Below are 26,723 nucleotides of genomic sequence, written 5' to 3'. Positions count from 1 at the left end.
TGCCTGCTTACCGGAGGTCCCTTCCCCTCCCATGGGCTCGTCTACGCTCGCCTGCTGGGACTTGCTAGATGGGGGTGAAGTCTCAAACAAGTCCTGTCTTGTGGCATTATTGGGAGTCTCATCTCCCTGCTCTTCCTCTTCACACCAGGGATCTGTGGCTCTGGCTCCTCAGAGGTATCCATGGTGGTTTGCAGGGTCTCTGCCAACTATGGCACGTGGCTTGTTGTAAAAGCAGCAGGTGTGTGGCTCAGTGCCAGATCAATTGTTGGCCTCCCTGGCCTTGTGATATGCCTGGCCAAGTTCCTTCGCTTTCATGGGGTGCTGATGCTGGTTCCTATTATGCCCTTTTGCTGCATCCCCTGTGCAAACTTTTCATAGGTTTCTATGGCAAGGTGACTTGTGTCAACCTAAGTTTTAGGGTTGCCAACGCTGACTAAAGCTATTCCAGGAAATTCCCCTCCCCCCACGACAATGTCATTTTCTTAAAACATCCTATTAAAATCTCCCGGATTGCTTTCAATAGTTACTGGGAAATGAATGTCAATTCAGGGAGACTCCAGGCCAATTCTGGAGGGTTGGCAACCCTGCTAACTTTGCTAGTGTTCTATCCCTAATGAAGACAAGAGCCCAAAAAGTATAGCCAACAACACTGTTCAACACAAAACAACAGAAAATAACACTCCAGAAGATCCTCCACATCTTCATAATCTTTGGCCCTGCGCAGCATGATATTTGGTGAAGAGAAGTTATTGCTGCTAAGAGAGACAGGCACTTCTGAAAATTTTACCCAAAAGTCACATGGACAGAGGCGGGGGGAGGAAAGAACTTTGCAATTTGGGATGAATATTTTGAACAGAAACTAAAGCAATCACCAACAAACTGGTGTAGAATAAATACAAGAACTCAAATTCATCCTTTATGGAGATGAATTATGAAGACTGACAAGTCTGAAATGACCTGAAATATTATTTTTCCATGTATATGAATATTTCTAAAACCATCCAAGGGACTGGAGAGAGTGAGTTTGCTGCCTCCTAAAGGGGGACCTTTAACTAAAAGGTTGAACAAGATTATAGTGGAAACCCTGAGGATACTCTAAAGTGGTTTTGCTGTGTTTGGGCATACCTTCTAAAAACCATTACTCTTGAGATTTTCCAGCAAGCTAATATTTTCCTCCCCAACTTTCCTCCCCCCACCCCCGTTATTAAAAAGAACAAATTAAAGTAGTATACTGAATAGAGAAACAGCAGTGGAGAGGTTAAGTAATTTGGCTGAGGTCCCAAAGCATGATCAGTAGAAGAGTATTGTCTAGAATCCAAGTCACCCAACTCGCTGTCCTTTTGTAACAAATCCAACATAGTAGACAGGCAGTTAAATAAATTACGTATCTGTATAGCTGGTACTAGAGCACTGATTTTTCGGCTCCCCCAAAGCAAACACAATGACCTCTACCTCTTGGGCTAAAGCTGCTCCCCCATAGCTTATAATAAGGCACCTCTTCTTCTGAGGGCCAGCCACTAGAGAATAATATTACAGACATACATAGACAATACATTATACACAGATCTACATGGTGGGCCATACAAAATCTAACATTTAAGATGCCTCTATCATTGTAGGATCTAAATGCAAATATCATAACACTTTAGACAGACCAGACAAAAGCTCCCTGCCCTGAGCTGCTTACAATCTGTGTGTTCCAGAGAATCATATGTATGGAAGATATTCATGGTGGCGATTCATTGAGAGAATGATTTAGGTTTGACACTGGAGGCGGCCAACTGGACTAACTTGGTAAGTGCTGTAGTTCGAGCTTCTCCATTCCATTCTGTTCCACTCTCCCCCCCACCCCACCCCCCCAAAAAAGGGGAGGGGTGAGGAGAAGAGTCCAAAAGTCAATGGGAAAACTACGAATTAACAATGCCAATGTCAGGAGTAGGATACCAAAAATACCAAGAGCACCATCATGGGCTCTCACACAAAATAAATTCTACAAGAGCACCTCTTCTTTTCCCTCTCCCCCCCCCACCAAAATCTCACACATTCACTTCCAGTCTTAGAAGCTCATATCAAATTCCAGGCCAAAATAAGTTATAAGCCTGTTGGTTTTTATAGTCAGTCTTAGACAGGACTGTCCTGACACAGCATACACAGATTTTTTTGTAATTGTAGGGATTGTTCATATGTTAGAGGTATTACACGTAAACAAATTAATGGTATAAAATACACAGGTCCTGTCCACACTACAACTTTTAAACCAAGTTTCAGTTACCTGCCTAAATAGCTCCAAACACACTGTGTGTTCATACATCACAAGGTTAATCCTTGTTTGACAACTGGCAACTTATAGTATTCCACCCCTGCCAGAAGACATAACTGTCTTCCTAGAACCAGTTCAATGCAGTTTTTTGCACCATGAATCGAACAGCTCCCCCTACACACTCTATTATGCATGTGCAATTTTGCTATTTTTACTCCTTCTCAACTAATAGCAATAAGGTATCAGTGTGTAATACCCCAGTCACTGCTAATGCTGCTCTATCTGTAGGTCTTTCAAGAATACCTCTGAGAGGGTATGGGATTGTTCCAGAATGCAATTATATCGAGTTAGCTAGTGTGATAGGTGTGTCCACACCAAGGAAATGAACATACAGTTGTGCTGTGAAAAGAGTTGCTACGTGGACATAAAACTAACTTATGTCTATTACAACACATGCAGTTGAGACAAGACCTAGTTAAAAAGCCATGGTTGTATTTGTGGCATAGATGGCCTTATGCATATGTGATGTTTTTCCACTGTAAAACCTCTGGACCAATTTTCTTCCAATTTGGCTTATTCCTCAGACCTAAGTGAGGTCACAAGTCAAAGGGATGTTTGAGCTTTCTATGTTCCTCCATTATTAAGTGATTAGGGTAAAAGACTTCTGATCCAAAAAGGGTGGCAAAATGCCTAGCACATTAAGGACGCTAGGCATTATTGACTAAATTAAATACACGACAAATTCTCTCCCTTCCCTCCGCTAGACAGAAGCAGGTATAAATAATAAAAATCCCTTTAATTTAAGGGAGTAAAGATAGAAAACTTCATGTATTATGTGCAACTGAAAGGGGAAATGGGGCGGGGTGGGGAACACAGACACTGAAATTCAGCCTTCACTACAGTGTGCACAACCTTTGTCCACTGCTTGGTGAAGGCTTGTCACGCGCAATTGGATTAACATGTTCATAAAGTGTTCACATGGGCTCTGCATGCTTTTAAGGAAAGTACAAGTCAGGCCAAGTTCGGAATCCCCCAACTTATGCAGTTTGAATTACAGCAGTCCAAACTAAATTCCTTTGTGGAACTCAGATTCAAAAAACCTCCCCAAACTTGGATTATCTAAGCATTTTATCATAAAACCAGAGAGGAGTGATATTTATTGACATGCCAAGAGTCCTGCAGCACAAGAAATTAGGAAAACCCAGAATACAAATACACCTAAATATCGTAACAAACCACCATTTTGCTTTATATAATGTAATCTTCCAAGTGGGGCTGATCGCATTGCCTATTAAGGTTGCTTGATATGTTTCATCATAAGATGATGTTTTCAGTTGCTCATAATTGTATCAGTTTTTAACTGATTGGGCTGAAGTTTCCCATGCTGTGTCTGCCTCAGACTGATTTATTTATTATTATTATTTTAAGAATTTCACGGAAGACAGTTCAGCCATTTCCAAGGGAGGGTATGGGAGAAAATATATTGTTTGGCCCATAATAAATTCTGGCAAACTTATCTTTGAAAAGCTCTAGTCCCTGTAATGTGTTGAAGACAAAACTTGACTTTTAGCACGGGGGTGACCCTGGCGAAAATCTGACCAAATTTGGCCAAGTTATGGAGACTTTTTTTGGATGAGGGAAGGGGAAGGTTCTCGTGCTCAGACTTCAGATTTTAGCAGCATAATTACTTCTATCATTAGTAATACTTTTTCCAGAATGGCTATTCTGGTAAATTGTCAAGTATAGACAAACCCTCAGACTCTGTCAAATATCTGTGAAACTCACTGGCAAAGGGTCACATCCTCCTCTACTGCTGGTCCACACAGGGTAACAGCCTGCTACAGTTATCAGTTACTCTGTTTGCTGAAGTGGCAAAGGTCTGTGTGGTGCACCTAAAGATTCCAACCCTGCTGATGACCCACTTACATGTCAATATAATTTATGACGGAATCAGCTTTCTCAGGTGTTTTCTTTTTTTCTAAAGTAGGCCATTAAAAACACAAGTATCAGAGGGGTAGCCGTGTTAGTCTGGATCTGTAAAAGCAGCAGAGAGTCCTGTGGCACCTTATAGACTAACAGACGTTTTGGAGCATGAGCTTTCGTGGGTGAATACCCACTGCGTCGAATGCATGTCGAAGTGGGTATTCACCCACAAAAGCTCATGCTCCAAAACGTCTGTTAGTCTATAAGGTGCCACAGGACTCTCTGCTGCTTTTATTAAACACACACACAACCATGTTAAAAGGACATTAATGTCACAAAGTCAAGCACTCAGAAGTTAGGAACTAATAGCAGTTTTACTATGCTTTTACTTAGCAGTTTACTAAGGCATCCTTAGTTAGGAAATGCCAGAATTAAAGTTGCTTGCGCAGCCTTAATTTGGTTCCCTTACACATATGCTGCTTTCAACTACCTGAAAGGGGGTTCCAAAGAGGATGGATCTAGACTGTTCTCGGTGGTATCAGATGACAGAGCAAGGAGTAATAGTCTCAAGTTGCAGTGGGGGAGGTTTAGGTTGGATATTAGGACACGCTATTTCCCTAGGAGGGTGATGAAGTACTGGAATGGGTTACCTAGGGAGGTGGTGGAATCTCCTTCCTTAGAGGATTTTAAGGTCAAGCTTGACAAAGCCCTGGCTGGGATGATTTAGTTTGGGATTGGTCCTTCTTTGAGCAGGGGGTTGGACTAGATGACCTCCCGAGGTCCTTTCCAACCCTGATATTCTATAATTCTACGATAAGCATGAGCACATTTTTTCGCCCCACAGGCCCCCTGCCTCATTCAGTGCAAGAATGGATGGCACTCACTTAATGAGCAGCTATTCAAGATTTTGTTTTCTCATTGCACAATGTGTGGCCCTGTGTCATATTCATTGTATTCTATCCAAACCCTGCTCTGAGGCAGAGTTATCAATTTCCACAGTGGTTTTTCTATGGTGCTAATCACTATAGGCTCAGTACTTCAGAAACATTCATGAATTTATTTTCACATCACTCTGTGAGCTGAGGAATACTATCCCCATTTTGCAGCTGGGAAACTGAGTCAGATTAAAAGTCAAAATTAGCACTGAGTTTGGGTGTACAATTTGAGATGTCTAGGCCCTCAGAGCACTTACCATATTGTACTTCATTTGTTCAAAGCAGAGCTCAGCTGCAGCTGGGGGCGCTCAGCACTTCTGCAAATCAGACCTGGGGAGGGGTCTCAAGCTGGGCATGCAGAAAATGAGGAAGTGACAATTAGTGAGCAACTGTGCAATGTTTAGTTTAAGTGACTTAACTAGCATCATACAGGAACTCTGGCAGAGGCAGCAATAGTCACATTCTCTAGCAGTCAGCTGTCTTAACTGTGACACTGTCCCTTCTCTTCCTGCAATCCCCGGCCTCACTCACTACACTCCTGCCAACTACTGCAATAAGCAAAGCATGGGTCCTACAGACATACATAACCCTGAATCATCCCCAGAGCAAGTCCATCCGCCATGTATGAGACAAGCTTCCGATGAGGAAAAAATACTATGATCATGTAACTAAAGCCTGTATCAATAATGCATTTGCACAAAAGGCTGAATTAAGGTTACACAGGCAACCTTAATAGTGGCATTTCACAACTTGACTTTGCAACCTTACTAATGTTCTTTTAATGTGGTTTTGTGTGATTGCTTTTGAAATAACATTTACAGACCAGTTGTTAAAACACAAACTTGATTTTTCTCAGCTGAAATTGCCTGGTTTGGGGGCTGTTCAAGGGTATAAAAAAACTGGAGCCTGAAGCAACTTTTGTGGGTTCATTTCCCCAGGGAACAGCATAGCTAAGAGGAATAGTCAACATAAAGGAGAGTGGAAAATTACAGTACGTGTACATCAAATAAGGTCACAGAAGGAAACAAACCAGTTCCAATCTCTGGATCCCACAAATCCCTCTCCCATGTGCCCTCTGGCACCACTTCAGAGTAACCTGGGGAAGAGGCATGTTTACCTGTTTCAGTGTATGCTATTTCCTCAGTGGCTACAGAAGCAGGCACAGAGGATCCCACCTGGACCAGCCATTGTAGTTCCTGACCAGATTCTTGCAAAGGGTAAACTTTGTTCTTCTTCTTCGAGTGTTTGCTCATATCCATTCCAGTTAGGTGTGTGCGCGCCACGTGCACGTTCGTCGGAAGATTTTTACCCTAGCAACACTCGGTGGGTCGGCAGGGCGCCCCCTGGAGTGGCGCCGCTATGGTGCCGGATATATACCCCTGCCGACCCAGCCGCCCTTCAGTTCCTTCTTGCCGGCCCGTGTCGGTCTGTGTGAACATGGAGCAGCTTAGCTGACCCCGCTTCCCTCAGCTACTCTAGTTCTTTGTAATACATTTTTAATCCTTATACGTTTTTTCTTAATAGCTTTATTTAAATGATACTTAGCGAGTCGGGTGTAGCTAGCCCCTTCCTGCGAACGGTGCTCTGAGCCAGCATGCTCCGGTCGCTCACGGGTTCTAGTCCGTGGCCTGCCGCGCCTCACTGGCCCGGTTAGCGACAGGAAATTCCACAACGACTCCTGTTTACAGGCCTGGGCACTGATCGCAGATTAAGTGCCCATTTGCCGTGCGGTTAATGCTAACCGAACAACATGGCCAGCGGGCACGTTTCATTTACCCCTCCGACCTTCTGCACAAGGCGGGGGTCTACTTGGCGGACAGGAAGTGCCCCTGCTTCCGTCCGGCTCGCTCACCCACCGGACCCCGCTCCGAGAGGCATCCGGCTCGTTGCCGGCACCGACAGTCGACACTCTGGACCGCTCCATCTCTCTGAGGTTGAGGAAACGCCCACGACTCCTCCTAGCCAGTGCGCACAGTCCCCGGCACGCGCCGTGGTTTGATGCCCCTGCTCCTGCTTGCTTCTGCTGCCAACGTGCAACCGCAGCCAGAGAGCTCAATCACAGTATGGATCGCCCAGCACCGACACCGCAGAGCGCTGAGGACGCCGCCACCCTCATTCCGTCCCGCGCGGGCCTCAAGTGCCGAGTGCGGCCGTGCGACCCGGACCGCGCCGGTGGTTGGCTTGCGCTGCTCTGCTGTCTGTCGCGTGTCTGACTCATCAGAGTCTGATCGCCGGTCACTCTCTCTGTGTGCGAGCGTCTCGTCTCTGTGTCACCAACAACGCCAGCATCGTGTTCGATCCCTGTGAGTCAGATGTGTCGTGAAGTCCGTGCGCTGTGACTGGCTCCCAACGCGCCGTGGTGAGCTTCTGCCCCGGTGCTTCGTTGCCGATCGTGCACTCGCAGCCAGAAGAGGATGAGTCTCTCTAAGTCGGAGTCGCCCGGCCACCGACTCGTGTCGCTGCACCGTGTTATCCGTCTGAATAATACCGGTTCGATCTCGCGGTCCACAACTGCCGGGTCAATCCGGTGCTGACTCTCCCCTGCATGCGCTGTGTGTGTATCTCCTTGCCCTCTGTCCATGCAACGCACCGCAGCCAGAGAGCTCATCTACCTGCTTGAGTCGCCCGCCCGACTCCTGCCGCCGGCACGACAAACCAGCGGCACTGTTTGATCCTTGTCCCACAGGGCCTCAGGAACCCAATGCCTGACGTGCCCGCGCAGACACGCCTGGTTGAGCTTCCTGCTCCTGCCTGCTTCCGTGCCAACGGCACTCAGCCAGAGCTCATCTCACTTGGATGCCCGCACCATATCCTACAGAGCACCGACGACGCCGGCACCCCGTTGATCCCGTCCATACAAGGCCGTCGAATCCAGTGTCTGACTGCTCCCCGGCACACGCGTGTCGAGCTCACCTGCTCGACTGCTCCCGTGCAATCTGCACCGCGGACAGGGAGCTTGTCTCTAAGCCTGGATCGCCGGCACCCGACCTGCTGACACAACGTGGCGCGGTCAGCCCTGTCGATACACGTAGCCCACGTGACATAATAAGAATCCGGTGCCTGACAGCTCCCCGGACGCACTTGCCGAGCTTACTGTTCCCTCCACGACCGGAAGGCATCCACACCGCGACGGGTTTCATTGCCACGCAACTGATGGATCAGGTGGAGATTCGATCCTGGCGCTTTGAAACCACCCGGCGCCTCCGGTGGCGAACAGTAAGACCCAGTCTCGGTAGGCACCAGCCCTGCGCTGGAGCGTCGGCGCTCCCATCTCGGCACGTCCGCACTCGCCGCACCGTCGGTGTCCATCACTCGACCCGATAATCTCGGCACCGTCTTGCTTCCCATCACCGCTACAGGTCTATGACTGCTTCTGCCTCCCTGTCCTCGAGGGTCTCGTTGACCTCCGGCACCGCTGTGGAGGAATCGACCGTTTCAGGTACCGGTGTCCTCCGGTACCGTCCCAGTGCCAAGTTGTGCCAAGGTCTGGTAGAGTCAAGAACCTGACCATATTTTTTCCAGCACCCTCCATGCCTTCCAGTATGCACCTGTCTTCCACCGATCATCGCTATGCTCAAGACCGCGATTTGCTATCTGTGCTACAACACCTAAGGGCCAATCAGGACCTCCCATGGAGGCAGCAGGTTAGCGCTCAAGTCGAGAACGACCGCAGGTTGCAGGACGGTCCCCGGAGCACGGAACCCATAGTGGCTGTTCTATCGCAGTTCCCCAACTAGAGGGGCGCCCATCCGTTTATTCGACCATCCAGGCTAGTTGCCAATACTCTTCTGGAGCGGTTCGACTGCTTGCTTGTCGTCCTCCGCCTGCAAGTTGTTTAAGAACAGTGGATATCTGTGTGTTGTGGTGTGGGGTGTGGGCGCGATGCGCAGGTCGCCGGAGTCCCCGAAATGAGGGGGCTTACGCGAGGGACCCCTACTCGCTCGCAAGGCTGGTACTCTGCAAGGCTTTATAGCCCATATAATAAACATCAACTGACCGCGCTTCCCGCCCCTATATCCCGTCACACCGGGATGCGCGATGATAACTTATGGAGCTTCTCCAATCCAAAGCACTCCCGGCGAGAGGGAGGCTCAGCTGCCGCCTGAGTGAAGAGGAAAACCGCAGCAGAGCTTCCCCTCCACGCCTTTCCTACCATTTGAGGAGGCATCTTCATTGACATTGCAGGTTTTGAAACCTCTTTGCGGTGAAATCAACCCAGACGGGGCAAAGCCTGTAAGACAACAGGTCCCTCCTGCTATTCTCTCTCGGCGTCGAGGTTGGACGTGGGCAACATTCCTACTGCAGGCCCCTTCCGTCCCCAGCTACACCGCACACTCTCTCATGCCTCGCCACAGATAGGGCTTGCAGACGGCCCGACTTGACGTGGTCGAGACCACCCGTTCAGGACCCGAAAGGCGCCAACACTCCCGAGTCCCTCGCACTCGCCACGCGCGACCACCCAGACACTTCTCCACCAGCTCCCGAGCCGGTGGCCGTACAGTTACGGCCTGATCCCCCCTTCCTCACTCCTCTGGCGTGTCCCAGTAACTTTAGTCCCCTCTCTCTCACCACCATCCCTATGGCGCGACTCCACTTTGTCCAACTCTGTCCTCTTCAGAGGCTCCTCTCGGCACACATTCCCTCTACCAGGTGACCGCCGATGGACGGAGCGGGCAACGGTCACTCCCTTATCTCCCTAACCCCAACCCGCCCCCTATGACGTCTCAGACTGTCCCAACCCACAGAATCAACCAGCTTATGACTAGTTGAACGTCCTACATGGTATCCCTGGCGAACCATATCTGCTCCTTGGATCCTAAGATCTGCTATCCCCTCATATGCAAGGAATTGCGTACCTCTTCACCCACCTTCCCTCTGACGGGAGATCACCCCTCACTCTTCCTACCACCACTTGGTCACCTTCCCGGTTTACCGGCCTACTTCGCTGTTTGGCCCTCCTCTCCAACAGCCCCACAGATCCCGGTCTCCTGCTCTGGCCAATAGGCGGCCCTCCCATCTCTACTGCATGCGGTGCGTTCCGACTGGACACTGCTCATCCTGCGGGAAGACTCCAAACACAAGTTGCTCACCATCGCTGGGTCGGCAGGGGTATATATCCGGCACCATAGCGGCGCCACTCCAGGGGGCGCCCTGCCGACCCACCGAGTGTTGCTAGGGTAAAAATCTTCCGACGAACGTGCACACAGCGCGCACACACCTAACTGGAATGGATATGAGCAACACATCTCGAAGAACAACAGTTACAAAGGTGAGTAACCGTCTTTTTTCCTCCCCTTCAGAACAAACAGCCCGTGCTTATGCCCTCTCTGTCTTCTTTGAGCAACTAATATCAGGAGATTTATATTCAGGGCAAGAGCCCATGCTAGCAGGAGAGGAAAGTGCTTCTGAGAAGGAGGGGGAGGTGGGTAGAGGGAATAGCCTACAGTTTCTTGGCTTGTGATCAGCAAGCTGGACGCATTCTGTGGAACTAGGCCAAAGTATTAGTTATATTCAAAAGAATATTTGAATCCCAGCTCAAGGGAGCCTAGTTTGTGGCTCTCATTTATGCTGTACATCAATTGAATATCAAACCACATTTTCTGCCTTCTGAATAATAAAGCTTAATAGCTTGGGACTCCCATATGGCCTATTGTTAAGATATTTCCAAACACTGGCTGCTGTTTTATTTCTGAAGGAAGGAAGACTTCTCCCTCCTCCGAGCTTTACTTGGTAAAAAGGGGCAAGTGGCAAAATAAAAATAAAATGCATCAAAAGTTCTGAGGGGGGCTTAAAAATGAAGGGGTCAAAAAGATGGGAAATACATTTTGAAATGTAAAAGGGGGAGGCCACTGTCTCATACAAATGCGTGTTTCAGGCACAAGCAGCTGGTGCCACCAGCCTCTGCAGTACTGAACAGGGGGTGCAGAAGCTTTCAGAGCCCACAAGCTACCCTAATAAAGGAGGACCACACAGATTCAAGCCATTCACAAAAGGAGCCAGGCTGATTATCTGATGATTACTTACAAGGGAGCTTGGCTAGTAATGTAGGCAATAATACTGGAGAAACCTGTTCAATGTGTAACCTGGGTTTGTCTTTTCACAAGTCCCTCTTTACTCAGCTACTCATTCTCAGAGGGCACTGCTGATGGATGAAATGTATCCGTTTTCGACACAAGACACTAATTTTGTTAATAATAATACAATAATAATACATGCTTCTACAGTGCAATACACACAGGCACTATTTTATCTCAACATCCAGGTGAAGGCAGGAAGTATTTTTATTCCCACTTCACAGATAGGACGATGAGGCAGAGAGATGTTAGAAAACTTGCCCAAGGTCAGAGTCGTGGTCAGAGCCAGGATTTGAATTAGGCGTTCCCCACTTCCCATCCTGTGTTCAGACCACTTGGCCACAAGACCCTCTTTGTAAAAGAGTAAGTCAGTTTGTAATGTAACAAAATTTGAGGAGTGTGCCCAGGCACCCAGTTCCATTCAGTACAGGGCAGTGACCTGCTCAGAAACCTCTTGAGTGTTATACTCCCGACAGTGCTGCAGAGGGAGCTTCACCGGGCACCCAGTTGAACAAACTCCTGCTCTCAGCAAGAAGCACCACAAACTGGCCCTAAGGAGGTGCTATCCAGGACTCCTCACGGAGGAATACGAAGCCCTGCATCTTGACCATCCATGGTGTAACATACTGGATTGTGTTTAAGTGAATGATCCAGGAAGATAAGAGTTCTTGTACCAGGCAGAGGTATGGGAGCAGAGCAAGACTCCAAGGAGCTAAGGGGGCAGGAAGGTTAAGGAGAAACTTTTTTCCTCCTGCTGTTGCCACTGCTTCACCCTTGCCCCACAGCAACTTCTCACTCCTGCCTCCTCTAGAGAAGAACATGAGAGGAAGGGAGAAGAACCAGGTTTTAGGAACCAGCTGCCTTGCCCCTGTAGCTCACAGCTGTCACCTGCCTCCTCCCTAGAGCTATGCAAAACCCAGAATTTCTATCCCACAGGGAATTCTGACATTTCAACATTTGTCTTCATCCCAAGTCAGGGCACAAAGTTGAAATTCTGAAACTTTTTGCAGAACAGAAATTCTGAAAAACGTATTTCCAAAAAGTTGTAATGTTTCAATTTGACATTTTCCCTCAAACCAGTTAGACATTCCCCAAACTGAAGTTATTTAGTTTCTGTTTATTGAACTGAGCTGAAATGTTTCATTTTCTAGTCAGTGTGCTATTAAACCTCAGCCTCAGGAAAATCTGCATTTCATCATGGGAAGGCATAACCCTCCAGGGATTCTGGCCCATAGAAGATAAAGGTGGCCTGAACAACAACTCCCATAAGGCAAAGCGCTGTCAGGGAAATGCAGTTTAATGTTTTATTTCAGATCAGTTTAACAAAACAAAACAAAACAAAACAAAAAAAACCCCCAAAAACCTGCTTGAAACAACCCAACATTATTTCATTTTGATTTTCCTAATTGGAGGGGGAAAGCTGAAGATTTTCAACAAAATCAATTTTCCCTGCAGAAGACTTTGATTTTGCAGAAACTGCATTTTCCGTTGGACAATCATTGACAGAATTTCCAAGTAGCTCTGTGTCTCACCATGTGTAAGTGGCATTTCTGGGAAGCATAACACAGGCTCAAGGGGCACAGAAGGTATCCTAAAACCCCACGTACACCTTTACCCACTAGCTACAACCTGTATCCACGTCCTTGGCACCTATTCCCAGCTGTCATTGCCTTCATAAAAAGTTCCATCAAATTTTACATAGAAAGATAACTTCTCTGTGGAGTTTCCCGGATCATCCTATAATAAATTCTCTCTGCACTGTAGAATTTTGGGATACCTTAAAAATAAGCTATTGACTGAAGCTCATGCTCTATCACAGAAATTTCTCTAAAACAGTATTTTAGACTTGGGTCAGTTTCACATCTATGAAAAGGGTCTTTAGAAATTGGAGTAAACACCCCTTCCCCCTGACCTCATTCTGTCACAGAATATCAGGTTTGGAAGGGACCTCAGGAGGTCATCTAGTCCAACCCCCTGCTCAAAGCAGGACTAATCCCCAGACAGATTTTTGCCCCAGATCCCTAAATGGCCCCCTCAAGGATTGAACTCACAATCCTGGGTTTAGCAGGCCAATGCCCAAACCACTGGGTTATCCCTTCTCCCCACATCCCCTGAATGATGGTAAGATTGAAGACCACAAACACTTTTTCTATCCATATACTGCATATTTTTATTATACACACACGTCACTAATACATCTTGACTTTTAATCATCATAAAAATCCAAAAGGATTGAAGGATCAAGATCCTGGTAAGAACAGACTGTGGGGTTTGGAAAGAATTTTGAGACCCCCTGCTACAGAAGTTACTCAACACAGGTGCCTGTATGTAGATCCCATCCTTCTACTGCTTGAGCTGTTGATACTGCCTCAACCCAGTGAGTGAAGAAGCGAGTGTGTATGGAGGTTCTTTATGTTGCAAGTTCTTTCTTATCCCACATGTATGTGTCTAGATCGTCCATAACGACACAATGGAGGATCCTATTGTAAGAATGGGTCCAGGTTACCCAGCCACTGTAAATAGCAAGATGCTGCATAAGGACCAATGTGCATTGTCATTTTTAGTAGTTTTCCCTCTATAAAAGTAGTATAGTGTATTCCTAATTCTTGTCCATCTAAGGGAAGGGGAAATGGGATGTGCATATATTTTGATTTACTTCTTTAAAAAACACTTAGCCTACAGAATTCCAATGTTGGAAACTGTAATAAACCTCTTTATAAACCCCATAACCTTGTGACTGTTTTATAATTGTAAGGAATCCTAACCAGAGAAAGATTTAGTCTAGCTGTGATCTGCCCTTAAACATATTAATCTGTCACATCTAATATAAAGGCAACAAGGAGACTAACTTTTTCACAGAGTAACTTATACAGACTGAGTATGGATTTGATGGGATCTTAAATTACCCCTGAAGCCAGAGTAAATTTCTCAATCTAGCACCTACTAGCCCAAGGACTAAGCCTACTAGCCAGAGTGGAAAAAATACCTGTGTTTTTATTCATGATTTTAAGCCTTTGATGCATGTTTTACAGTTGTATTTTACTGCTGTTGGACATTCTCCATATGGCTGACACACATGACCAGCTTTCTTTTTATTTCCTCCTTTAGCTGGGAGATTTGATTTTTCTGACTACGGAAAGATATGTGGTGGGAGACGGGGCCTTTGCTACCATGCCTTCCCCAAAGCTGTGCTGCCTGAAATGTAAAGGAATACAATAACCATGCATTGAATACAACATTTTTAATATCAATTCTCTACTTAATATTGGAAATGTTAGTTTTTCCTTTCCTAGCATCATTCCACTCTCTTTCCTAGCACAGATCATAGGATAGGTCTTGCCTTGTTTTTTAGGGTATATGTTTCACCTTTCCGTCCTTTCCCCACACCCTCACCTCTCTATTTTCTCTCTCCTGCCTTCTCACCTGAAATCTCAGTCCCCTGCTCATCTTCTCTAGCTTAATTCAAATATTATCTAGATCTTAAATCTCTCCCTTCTTTCTCCTACCCACTCACACACTCTTCTGTTCGCTGAAGGGAATTGAGTTCTGGGCCACTCCACATTTGGTTCCTTTCTATCCTCTGCAAAGTAGCAGCAACTGTTTCCTAGGATATGCAACTCCCTCCTTTCCTCCAGAAAGGAAGGCAGCAGCTCACTCAATCCTCCTGTCCCAGGACCTGCCACTCAGCCGATCCCAATTGCCCATTCACCCTGCAAGAGCGGTTAAGTAGGTTTTTCCAAACAGAGATTAAGAGATAACCCTGAATGCAATTTATAGTCACTTGCATATAGAAGGAGCTAGACCTGAAACCCACTACTGATGCTTACAAAGTCTTTTGGTGTTGAACCAGGGAGTCCCAGTTTCAACAGCTGCAAGACCAACGAAACCAAGTGTTTCATCTCAGCTGACTTAGTGGGATACTGAAGCTTTTCTACATTCTTGCATAGTGCCGTAGTATAGATGCCTATGCCAAGAGAAGCGTTTTTTTCTGAACAATGTTGGCTAGGTCAGCCGAGGCCCTCTTAGGTTGACATAAGCTCCGGTGTAGATGGAACTATGTCCGCATAGCTACATTGGTCAGGGGTGTGGGTTTTTTCCATATCCAGGACTTATGCCGCTATGCCCACATAACCTTTCACAATAGGCCTGGCCTGAAGTTCTTAGTACCAGTCACCCAAGGTAGGATAATCCCATCAAGAACTTCAGAATATACCAGGAGGGACATTGGTTCATGTGGTGAATAACCATAGCCAGGAAGCAGTTTCCTACTGCTTCAAACATGAATTCCTTCTGCGAGCAGGGAGCCAGTCACCTCCTTGCTCCATATTAAATTGTAACATTACTAGTGCCTAGGATGAACTTTTAGTTCCACTCTACAGCAACGGACAGACTACGACATGTTGGAGAGACAGGAGAGAAAAAAATATCCAGGTGTGACATGCTTATTGCTCTGGCCACTGCAAAAAATCAAGGCTTGAGCGCACATTTTTGCCTGATTGCATAGCTGTCTCTGCTACCCATCTAATCTGCTTAAAAAACTGGTTTTGAAGGATATGGTTCAGACATACCAGTCGTGTAAGGGGCGGGGGAAGGGGGGGTAGAGGAGAAGTGCTGCAGCTGCAAAAGATAAAATAGAGACAACTAATTTTCTCAGAGGTTGCAACACAAGCTCTCTCCCCCTCCTCCACATACAGTCAACTGCACTGAGTGGATAAGCTAGAGATTCTACAGTGTAAGCAATAAGGCACAACAAGGCGTGAGAGCCTCTCCCCCCGCCCCTTTCCCTAATACCCATGCCCTTTGGGGGTGCAGTGGAAAGCAAAAGGCTGGAAGCCCAGCCACCAGAAAGAGGGAGGTGGCAGAAATACCTGTCCTGGCTCATTTCAATTGTGATTTCATGGTGGGGTGGAGGGAAATACATGTCACTAGATGTTATATTGAGACAATATGTGGATGAGTTGCAACTTCTGTTTGGTGGTTCGGTTTTGAACCCCTATTGTGTGATCAGATTCCTCCTATTATCCAAGCCATTTTTGCAAATTCTACAAATTCGTTGAGCCATGTGTCCTGGAAATTAAACTGATGAAGGAGGGGAGGGAAATCCACTGCATTTTTTGGTGACAATATCTGAAACTTACACATGGAAATCTCATTTTATAGTCACTGCCATCTCTAAACTACAGCTGCATGATAGATGGGGTATAATTTTAAGTGGCCCTTGAACAAAATTAAATAGGCCAAAAATTTCAGTCTAAAAAAAGGCAGGCAGGCAGGCAGGCGTGTGTGTGTGTGTGTGTGTGTGTGTGTGTGTGTGTGTGTGTGTGTGTGTGTGTGTGTGTGTGTGTGTGTGTGTGTGTGTATTATAATGAATGGGTCACCAACAGAAGATGAAGCAACAAAATTAGTGGACCAGATTCTGGTTGCACTTGCATCACATCAGTTAAGTTACTCCAGATTTACAGTAGAAAAACTGAAATCAGAATCCTACCCAGCACTTTAGAAAGGCAGCTGCATTTTTTAAATGCGTAGAATTTCAAATCAGTTCGCTTTGTTTCACAAGTGTAAGCTCCCCTTATCAGAGGTGCTAATGGCCTTTAGCAGCTGAAAAAAGACTTCCAAAAATTAGACGTGTGGTTTTTTTTTTTCCTCTTCTTTGTGATGGCTAAAGAAAGTATAGGATATATACTAGTATGTGTCACTTTCTCAAAGTTGTGTTTTTTCTCTGCTTGTTGTCTTCCTCTTCCCCCTCCCTCCATGGAAATATCAGGAATGTGATACTAGTCATTGAGGCGGGGTCTCTGCGGATGTATTTTGTGAGTGCAGACTCCTTAATCGAAGGCGCAAGTGTATCCAGTTTTTAACAAAAACTTCCTCTCCCCAAAATGAGAGCCTTTGAAGTTAAATAGGTGTTAGTGAAAAGAGCCTGAGTCTGACTAAAAATCCCTTTTCCCACATAACTGTTCAAACGATTACTGTCTTGACTCTTGCACTGTCACCATTTCATTCACTCTCAAGTCCTCAGAATCTTTCAAGCTGTATTTTTTTTTCCCCTATCAAAAACCTGACAAGGTTCCAAGTGCAATTCTAGCCACCCAGCCCTGTTTGCTGCTCAAGGCATTCCAAAACCATCTCCTCCTGGCCCCCCAGTCTTCAGGTGTATTATACAACAGCTGGCTGAAGTAAGCAGATATTATAGATGTAAATGGCAGTCAAAATACAGCCAATGCAGGGATGCTTAGAACATCTGATATCGGGAATACCCAATCAACTAGCAGCACAGTGCATTGTGTTGATAGGGCAAAACCCCACACGCTTCTGCTGAAGCATAAAGCTAAAAGACCAAGTATTTTTCACTATCCAGAGAAGTGCTGTTTTTTCTCCTGCTTAGCTCCCCTCCTCAGCACAGCATACAATTCTGAAAAATCATTAGAAAAAAGGTATGTGACACTCTATATAACATTAGTCCTTTGTATTTAAATCGTTCACTTCACTCAAGAACCTCATAGTGCTGGGCAGTGCTGTTGTGAGGTTAGAGGACTTGCCCAAGGTCACAAGGCAATAAAGAGGGAAATTGGACAGAGCCCAGACTTCTCCAGTTCTGAGTCCATTCCCCTAACCTCTAGACCAGAGGCTTCAAACGGTGGGGTCTGCAGCCAGATCAAGCTTAGCTGATGGATTTGTCTGGTCTTTGACATTCAGATACTGGAAAATCTGAAGCTTTTATTTTGAAAAAAGCATTTCTAGCCTTCATGGTTATGAAGGTAACAATCCAAATAAGCGTGAAGCCCTGAAGCAGCATCCTTCCATGTCTGCAGGCAGCCAGAAAGATGTGGACTGCCCACCCCCCATTAATCTCATTAGGATATTAACCCTGAAGCCCAATGACAACACTTCAGTGATCAGCAATTAAGTAGTTAATGCTTACATTTGAGCAGATGGAATGGGAGTTACTGTAGGGAGGAACAGAGGCGGCACAGACAGGGAAGACAGAGAAAAGGGAAAGGAAGATGACAAAAGGCACAGAAACAGCAAAGATTCTGAAGCACAGCATAATTTCTCCCCTCGGTGCTGATTAGGAACCAAACCATGCAGCTTCTAAGACCCTGTGCAGACTAAGCTGGTCAGGACACTTCAGCTAACACCACATTTCTAAATCCAAGTCCAAGCATTCAAGTCTATACAGATCCTGTTTCTGATGACATCACAGGGACTAAGAGCAAAGCTAAAATGTGGTGTGAGATCACTGGGAATGACAAGCAATAAAGAGCACCTTGCATCTATGTTCTGGTGTATTTTATAGTCAACAGACAAGAACAAACTGTACTACTCAGACTGAAGGTTGCATGTGGAAGAGTTAATTTCCAATTTCTAGTATCATTTTGCAGTTAGACATTACCCCATGGCTAGTATTCTCTCTGATGCTCCATCCAAAGCCCCATTACCCAGTGAAAAAAGGGATTCAACTACTAGTTTGCACTCCCCTCGAACTTTCTAAATCAGAGGATTTCATATTGCTTGACAATCAACGACTCACCTACCTTGAGCGCAGCTATAAATATTGTACCTCTTTGACAGATGGGTAAACAGTCTCTCTGAAGTCACGAGATTGCAAAGCTGTGATTGAGGGCATATTTGACCCAAAGATGTTGACTTCAATGTGAGTTGCGGGTGCTCATCATTTCTGGAATAAAACTACGGCACTCAGGAGTGGATGGCCATTGTATCTACATGGGGAACAAATATTTAATAATGGGCTCTTCCATCTAGCAAAGGTCTAACACAGAGGTTCTCAGACTTTTGTACTGGTGACCCCTTTCACATACCAAGTCTCTGAGTGCGACCCCCCCCCACATTAAAAACACTTTGTTATATATTTAACAGCATTATAAATGCTGGAGGCAAAGCGGGGTTTGGGGTGAAGGCTGACAGCTCGTGACCCCCCATGTAATAATCTCATGATCCCCTGAGGGGTCCCAACCCCCAGTTTGAGAACCCCTGGTCTAACACGATCCAATGGCTGGAAGCGGAAGCTAGACAAATTCAGACTGGAAAGAAGGAGTAATTGTTCCAGCGGTTAATTTACCCAGAGTCATGGTGGATTCTCCATCACTGACAATTTTAAAATCAAGATCGGAGGTTTTTCTAATGGAAATACTCTAGGAGTTATTTTGGGAGAAGTTCTATGACCTGTGGTACACAGGGGGTCAGACTAGATGACCACATAGATTCCAAGGCCAGAAGGAATCACTGAATTCCCAAGAGAAGGGGACTGGACTTCCCCCCTCCAGTGATGACCAACGTGCTTACAGCAAGATTTTAAGGGGCAGTAAAGATGGTGCCCTGGATCCCAGCAACACAGTTTTCACAATCCATTACCCGATTTATTATTCAAATACACAGAGGTCCACCTTGCTGTGGCAGCATCGACCATCCAGACAGAGCCTGTTCAGAGTTATTACAATAAATATCAGAAGAGTTATGAGTCTTGTGGCATCTTCCAGCCCTTCCAGCAGTATTTGAGGAACAGTCTGTCAGCTTGAAAGACAGATAATTTCTCATGGCTTGTCCAGGCAATAGGTGTGCCCCTCACCAAATAGGCTTACTGCTTAAAAACTGAATTGCACCCGTGGTTTAAACATTATCCCCAACAGCACTTGAGAGTATTTGGATTTGGGCGTTTCAGGCGTGGGACTAGGGCCTGAATCACAAACAGAGCTGGGCAAGCTGGAGTGGAACCCACTGGTAAGAGCAGGTTATATACACCAGAGGGCAAAGGCTGGGCGGAAAAGGTGTTTTTGTTTTGATCAGATTTGGCTGCACTTGCATTTCCAGCTGGGTTTGGGTAATGTCCACCACATTGTTTGTGACTAAGGGCAGGTTTCCTAGTCTCAGATTTCATTTCCACAACAAAAAAGATCAAAGTTTGAGCCACTTGTGCAACTGGGGTGTTTGCAGCGAGCAAGCGGTAACTGCACAGCAAGCACACTCAGCTGTGCTCCTTCATCCCATAGGTTATGTGAAAAACGGAGGAAGAGGAAATAGCCCAGGTCTGACCTGGATTACAATTTGTCATCCTTCCTTTACCATCTGACATTTTACAAAAAGGTTTTAATGCTCAAAGATTAAAGGCACACTCAAATGCTTCTCTATAAAACCCTTAAAACAAATCTGCCATCTACAGAGCCAGTCCTCCATTTCTCCTCCCTCATTTGGCAGACATGGATTCCTCTACCCCACAATTCTTATAGAGAAGAACACAGAAGATCAAGTTCCTTTCATTCTCTCTCATTTCTGGACCCATTTAGTCCGTACAATGTAGACATGCAATGCACTCTGTTCCCAAAAAATAGTTTGTGCTGCTGCTTCAGAGACTGTGGGAGAAAACAAATAAAGTAGGCCCTGAAACTAGGTACATCATAATAGTCAGTCATAAACTTGGAGCCAGGGACCAGGAATCAGCAAGTCTTAAATTCTAATCTCTATTTCCAGTGATTTACCATATTAACTCAAGCACTTCACAAACTTTCCAGGTCTCAGTTCTGCAGTCTATAAAAGGGAGAAACTATAGGGTGTTGCATGGTTTTATTAGAGCTCAGATATGGGGAGCTTTGCCCCTGTAGGGGTGTCCGAGCCCCTCTTGTTGCTGCCCTTGTGCACTCCAGGCTCTGGAGGACCATGCCCATCTACAGGGATTGGACCCCCTCACGGTCCAATTTATTCCTTACTTCCCTGCCATGTGAGCTGGTTCTGGGGAACCTGTCCTTTTGTAAGAGTCAGAGGCCCACTCCCCACATGAGCCAGGGTCTTCCCCTTTGAGTGCGGTGCAGAGAACAGGTAAACTTCATCTATTTCATAGACTCTAAAGCGCGCGCGCACACACACGGGATGGAACACCCAAGAGATGAATGGAGCAGTTCACACATCTCACTGCTGTTTCAGGTTGTATTCATCTCCAGGGGGTGTTCTCATTCAGCTCAGAACATCACAGAGTGAGGAATGGGCCACTTTGGACCTTTTAGAGTCTCCAATGCTACAGATGGCCAAGCAAAGGAGCCTTTTCCCTCCATTGTCCCTCAAGCCCTCCTGTTTAAAGGCGGATGCTTTTAAGGGCTTGTCTATACTTAAAATGCTGCAGTAGTGCAGCTGTGCCACTGTAGCATTTCAGTGCAAATGATACCGATGCCAAAAGGAGGGCTTCTCCCACTCCATGTAGGTACTCCACCTGCCTGAGAGGCAATAGCTGTGTCAAGGGGAGAAGCCCACCCATTGACATAGTGCTGTCTACCTTGGGAGTTAGATTGGGATAACTGCATTGCCCAGGGGCACAGGCGCCAACTTTTCAAACTGCTGGGGGATGCTTGACCCTCGACTCTGTCTTAGGCCTTGCCTCCACTCCATCTCTTCCCCCCCCCAGGTCCTACCTCTTCCCATCTAGTTCTGCCCCCTCCCCCGAGCATGCTGCATTTCTGCTCCTCCCCGCTCCCTCCCAGCCTCCCAGAAACAGCTGTTCATGGGGAGGCACTGATCCACGGGGCTATCAGTGGGTGGGCAGAGCCAGGGGGTGGGCAGGAGCTGATAGGGGGGCTTTTTTCCCCTGTAGGTGCTCCTGCCCTGGAGCACCCACAGTGTCAGCGCCTATGCTCAGGTGTATAAATGCCTGCATGGATTCTCTTGAAATTTGTTGTTTTGTTTTGTGGGAGTGCAGAGCAGGGTTAGGGACCCACATTTGGAGTCATTTGAGCCAGGGGTTCCAGAGATACAATCCCGGGAAAAAAAATTGAAAGAGTTTGTCTTGTTTTGTTTTGTGCAGAGCTGAAGATCAAATGTATTGCTGTGATGTGTGTCAAAATGGCCTCCAATCAGTCAATTTTCACTCAAGTTAGTGCATGGCACCCACTAAGTCTTTGGAGGACCCACATTGTGAATGGTATTTAAGAACACGTTCATTTCCCTTGCACAGATGTGCAGTCTGGAAGGACTGAAGTGTGCACACACCAGTAAAGAAAAAACGATTTCTAGGCAGCCACTTTGTGCTTGTCTGGGTAGTCCAAGGGAATGTGCTGACACCACTGCCCAGTGAACACCTTGACACTGATGATGTTTCTAGTCTGAACCTTTGTCCCTCTGTGCACAAGGAGGGCCTGGGCAACTTTTCTCCCCCCCACACCCTGCCCTTTTTGTCTTTTAACAGTGAGTGAGTATGACCAGGCTATGTGAAGAGCTTGGACATTGTAGCAACTGTGTGTTACTGGGGCATATTGAGGCCTTGCTGAAATGAGGGCAGAGTTAAGATGGTATGGACAACCTTAAGTTAGCATTTCCTGGTTTTGAGAAGTTTTAAGTTCTGCAAGGGGCTCACCTACTACCAGGCAACCTTAATTCTGCATTAATATAGTTTTTTGCTTCTGAATAAATGTATTTTTGGGAAGCACACAGATCTTCATATAAAAATCTGTGCCTATGGGCAAGGGTAGATTAATTTAAATCAGCAAGCAGGAAACCCTGATTTAAATTATCGATTTTTAAATTGCATTTTGCCCTGTACTTTATTTTCCTGAAGCAGGTGGATTCTTGTTAACACATTATTTGCAACTAAATATAGCCTTTGATGCTTCTCTTTGCTAACCAGGTGACTAAACTGTATCTATACACAAATTATATAGCTCAACTTTAGCTTTATTCAGAGTCTTACTTTCTATATTTACTATGTTAGAAAATGCTTAAAGATACAAGAAAAAGTTTAGTAAATATGAAATATGATTTGCGTCAAGCTCAATTTGGATGGAAATTCAATTCAAAATATACAATTATTTTTAAATTAAACTACCTTAAAAGTGCCTGATATATTAACTCTTTTCTTACCAAAAGATGTTTTGATAAGAAATTGATTTATTAAATAAAGGAAGTATGAATAGTTAATGAATTCAACTGATAAGATTCTGGTCACCCTGACCTTCAAGATTTTAGAATTAGTAGATCTTACCCTCACACCTAGTTTTTAATTCACAGATTGGAAGAGGAAAACAAACTTTCCTGCATTTTCAGCTCTCAAGTGGTTTTTTAACTTGTTCTAATTAACTGAATTAAAATGAAGAAAATATTCTCTGCATCTGCAGGGGAGACTACTGTTAAAAGCTGGTTTAGCTCTTTAACAAATGTGGTTACAGGTGTTTAGCCTGTAACTTCCAGCAGCTCAGTCGTTTGACTTTCTTTAAAACTTGGCAGCAAACGTAGGAATTAATTTTTTTGGTATTAATTTAAATTATTCTAATAGATTATTATAAAGTTTAGGCCTTAATGTAGGTTGTCATAATTTCAAATTTAAATAGGTTAATGTAAAAAAAAACCACATCCTGTATTTAAACAAAATCTCATTTATACAAAAAACTGTAGTTTTTTTTTTAATTAAAAATATTTTTATCCACTCTGATCTTGGGAATAGTGACATTCATGCATGGATCATAGAGGGCATGTAGCGCTAAGAGAGACAGCATTAAAAGTTGGCTCTGTATTTAATTTTTTTTTTTTTTTTTTTTTTTTAAACTGGATATCCTGGAGATGGAGTATTGCCTACCAGGTTACAGCAGCTTTCAATTAAAGTTACATTTTATCCTTAGGCAAAGTTATACAGTATCTCTCTAATATTAGCAGGGCACATTTTCACTCGTGTAGATCTTTATTCCCCATACACCACATTAATAGTAGAACAACATTGTGAACGTCGGCCAAATCAGCTGGGAAATAAGAATTTTTATCTTCTCTTTCATTTAACGACATATCCCTGCTCTAGAAACATCTTTGAACAACTGGAGTTAAAGGGGGGAGGGAAGTGAAAATGCAGGGGATGTTTGCTTGCCAGTAATACATGGCAGGAGTTCACACTCAGACTTTTTTGTGCAGCATGAATGACTGAATCCCACCCCCTCACCCCACACACGTGTTAAGGCTCAGCTTCTGCTTTGAGCCATCGTAACCAGAACACAAGTAGCACCAACATATTGTTTTGAACCTAGGCTCTGGCCATGACTCTCTGCGAGTATTGCAGTCCAATGATAGAGGCAGCATTAGAATGGGACCTACAGCAGGCCTGTCTTATCCCCTACCCTGCCTGGGAGGCATGCTGAGAAGGCGGCTCTTTGCAGCAAGTCTCTGGAATGCACTATGGCCCCAGGCACCAAGAGTGGTTTCCAGAGAGGCTGTTTGCCAATTGTTTCGTGTAAGGTCCCACAGTCCTATTCTTTTATATTAAAGAGAATGGGGATCAAAGGCCTCTCCCAGCCCAGCTCCTGGGGAAAATTCTGAGCCGCCTTAACAGCCTTACCTTGCTGAAGAGAATTCCCATTCTAGGCATGAAAGACAGTTGTTGGCAGCCAGGCAAAGGAGACCTTGAGTAAAATTTCCAAAAGTCCCTATGTGACACAAGCTCCTAAGTCACTTCAGCCTTGTCTGCACTGCACGGTTAGGTTGAGGTAAGCTGCCTTGCGTCAACCTAGCTGTGGGAGTGTCTTCACTTAAATTTGGCTACCACCAACGTAAGTGCCTCTCTGCACCAGCTCTACACTACAGACCTATATTGGTATAACTCGGGGGGAGAAGGGGGGCAGTTATACCAACCTCCTTCCCCCCACTCCCCAAAAAGACAGTGCTGTATAGCTACTGCCCCTCAGGTGGTGGATTAACTATGCAGATGAGAGAGCTCTCTCCTGTGGTCATCACAGCATCTTCACTCAAGTGCGACAGTGGCATCAGTGTTTTTAGTGTAGACCTGCCTTTAGCAACACCACCTCCCCGAGCAGCGTAGAGTCAATGTCGATGTAGTTAGGTTGATGCTGCATCAGTGTAGACGCTGCATTGCTTACATCAACTGTTGCTGGCTTTCAGGAGCCATCCCGCAATGCCCCGCACGGACAATACAATCCATACGAGTGCTCCTGGTGAGGACGCGCACTGCTGACGTGAGCCAAGTGTGCGCACACAAGCAATTTAATAAACTGCCGTGACTGTATGCCAATGTAAGTTAGGTCAACGTAATTTTGTAGCATAGACATAGCCTAAGAAAGTCAAGGGGACTAATGCTTCCAAGTCACTTCTGAATCTGAATCCTTCCCATGCCATCACATTTTGCTTAGGGCAGTGGTCACCAACTGGTCGATCCTAGAGAATCTCTCTCAATCGCGATCTCCAGTGGTGTTGCGGGGCTGTGGCTAAGGCAGGCTCCCTGCCTGCCCCTGCCCCACACCGCTCCTGGAAGCAGCCAGCACAGCCCCAGGGGCGGGGATCTCCTTGCGCATGGTCCTCCTACTTGCAAACACCACCCCTGAAGCTCCCATTGGCCAGGAACGCATTGGCCCCTTCTGGGAGCGGCATAGAGCCACGGTAGGCAGGGAACCTGCCTTTGCCTTGCTGTGCGCTGACCGGGAGGCGCCCAAGGTAAATGCCACCAAGTGGGTGGCCACACCCCAAACCCTCCTGGAGCCAGCACCCCAAACCCCCTGCCCCAGCCCTGACCCCCCAATCTCAGAACCAGAACCCCACACCCTCTCCTGCACCCCAACACTGCCCCAGCCCAGAGCCGCCTCCTGTATCCAAACTCCTTCCCAGAGCCTGCACACCCTCCTGAACCCCAACCCCTTTCCCCAGCCCAGTGAAAGGGAGTGACAGTGGGGGAGAGCGAGCAACAGAAAGAGGGAGGATGGAGTGAGCAGGGCAGGGCTTTGGGGAAAGGGTGGAGTAGATCCTAGGTTGACCTTAAATTAAAAAAGTGATCGTAGGCATAAAAAGATTAGAGACCACTGTCTTAGGGCATGAACAAGACCCCACCCTCCCTCTCTATCATGTTGTTTGCCAGAACACCTACTTTGTGTTTCTATAAAACAAACTTTTTTTTACTGGGACAGGTTAGGCTGGAGGGCCAGTCAGCTGCTTTTCCGGTGGTCCCTACCCTTTGACAGGCCTCCCTGGAGTTAAAGCTCCCACTAGCATAGTTTTAAGGGTCATTTGAACACACAAGCCTTCCTGCTACATCTCAAAATGTAGTCCCCAGGGAAGAGCTAAGTCACTTAAGCACTTCAAAAAATGTTTAGCCTGTATCCCTGCATACAAGCTTGCTAACCTCAACCATGCATTTTGGAACAATACCGGAATGGCTTGTTGCCTTGTACGCTTGCTATTAAGCCTTCACGCCTGGTTCAGGTGCATGTATGGGCTGTATATATACTAGGAAAACTGGGACCTAGATTTTATTAATGGTGGTGGCAGCAGTGGAAACCATAATGTAGACGTGACTCAGAGGCTTCCAGTTGTATCATCTAACTGCTTAGAACAGGTCCAGAAAGGGCAGCGAGGAAGAATGCATGTGCTTCTGTGTTGTTCACATTCATGCTACAGCCATAGTGGGAGATTTTCAGAAAAAACACAAGCAACAGGATCATTACTGTGGGTACTGGATGTTCATGACATGGTTAAGAATTGCTTAGTGTATCCAGAATCCATGCTGCCTACTTTTGAACACCTTCAGTGTCAAGAGTGGTG

At 46.0% G+C, this 26,723-nt stretch overlaps 1 protein-coding gene across 8 annotated transcripts in view; it reads right to left on the bottom strand.

Annotated features, from left to right (window-relative positions):
• Positions 1–26,723, bottom strand: part of HIC2 (HIC ZBTB transcriptional repressor 2) — a 119,056-nt gene that overhangs the window by 49,404 nt on the left and 42,929 nt on the right. Inside the window, exon 1 of one of the 8 annotated variants that reach the window (XM_032764694.2) lies at positions 18,731–18,763. The exons of the other annotated variants lie outside the window; for them this stretch is intronic. The gene's annotated coding sequence lies outside the window, so the exon portion shown is untranslated. Of the gene's footprint in view, positions 1–18,730; positions 18,764–26,723 lie in introns of those variants that run through there. 8 annotated transcript variants of the gene reach the window in all.

Source organism: Chelonoidis abingdonii, chromosome 22 (assembly GCF_003597395.2).
Source record: "Chelonoidis abingdonii isolate Lonesome George chromosome 22, CheloAbing_2.0, whole genome shotgun sequence".
In the NCBI taxonomy this organism is placed as follows: Eukaryota; Metazoa; Chordata; order Testudines; family Testudinidae; genus Chelonoidis; species Chelonoidis abingdonii.
Note: the sequence above shows the minus strand (reverse complement) of the source record. Positions and strands in the feature narration are given on the sequence as shown.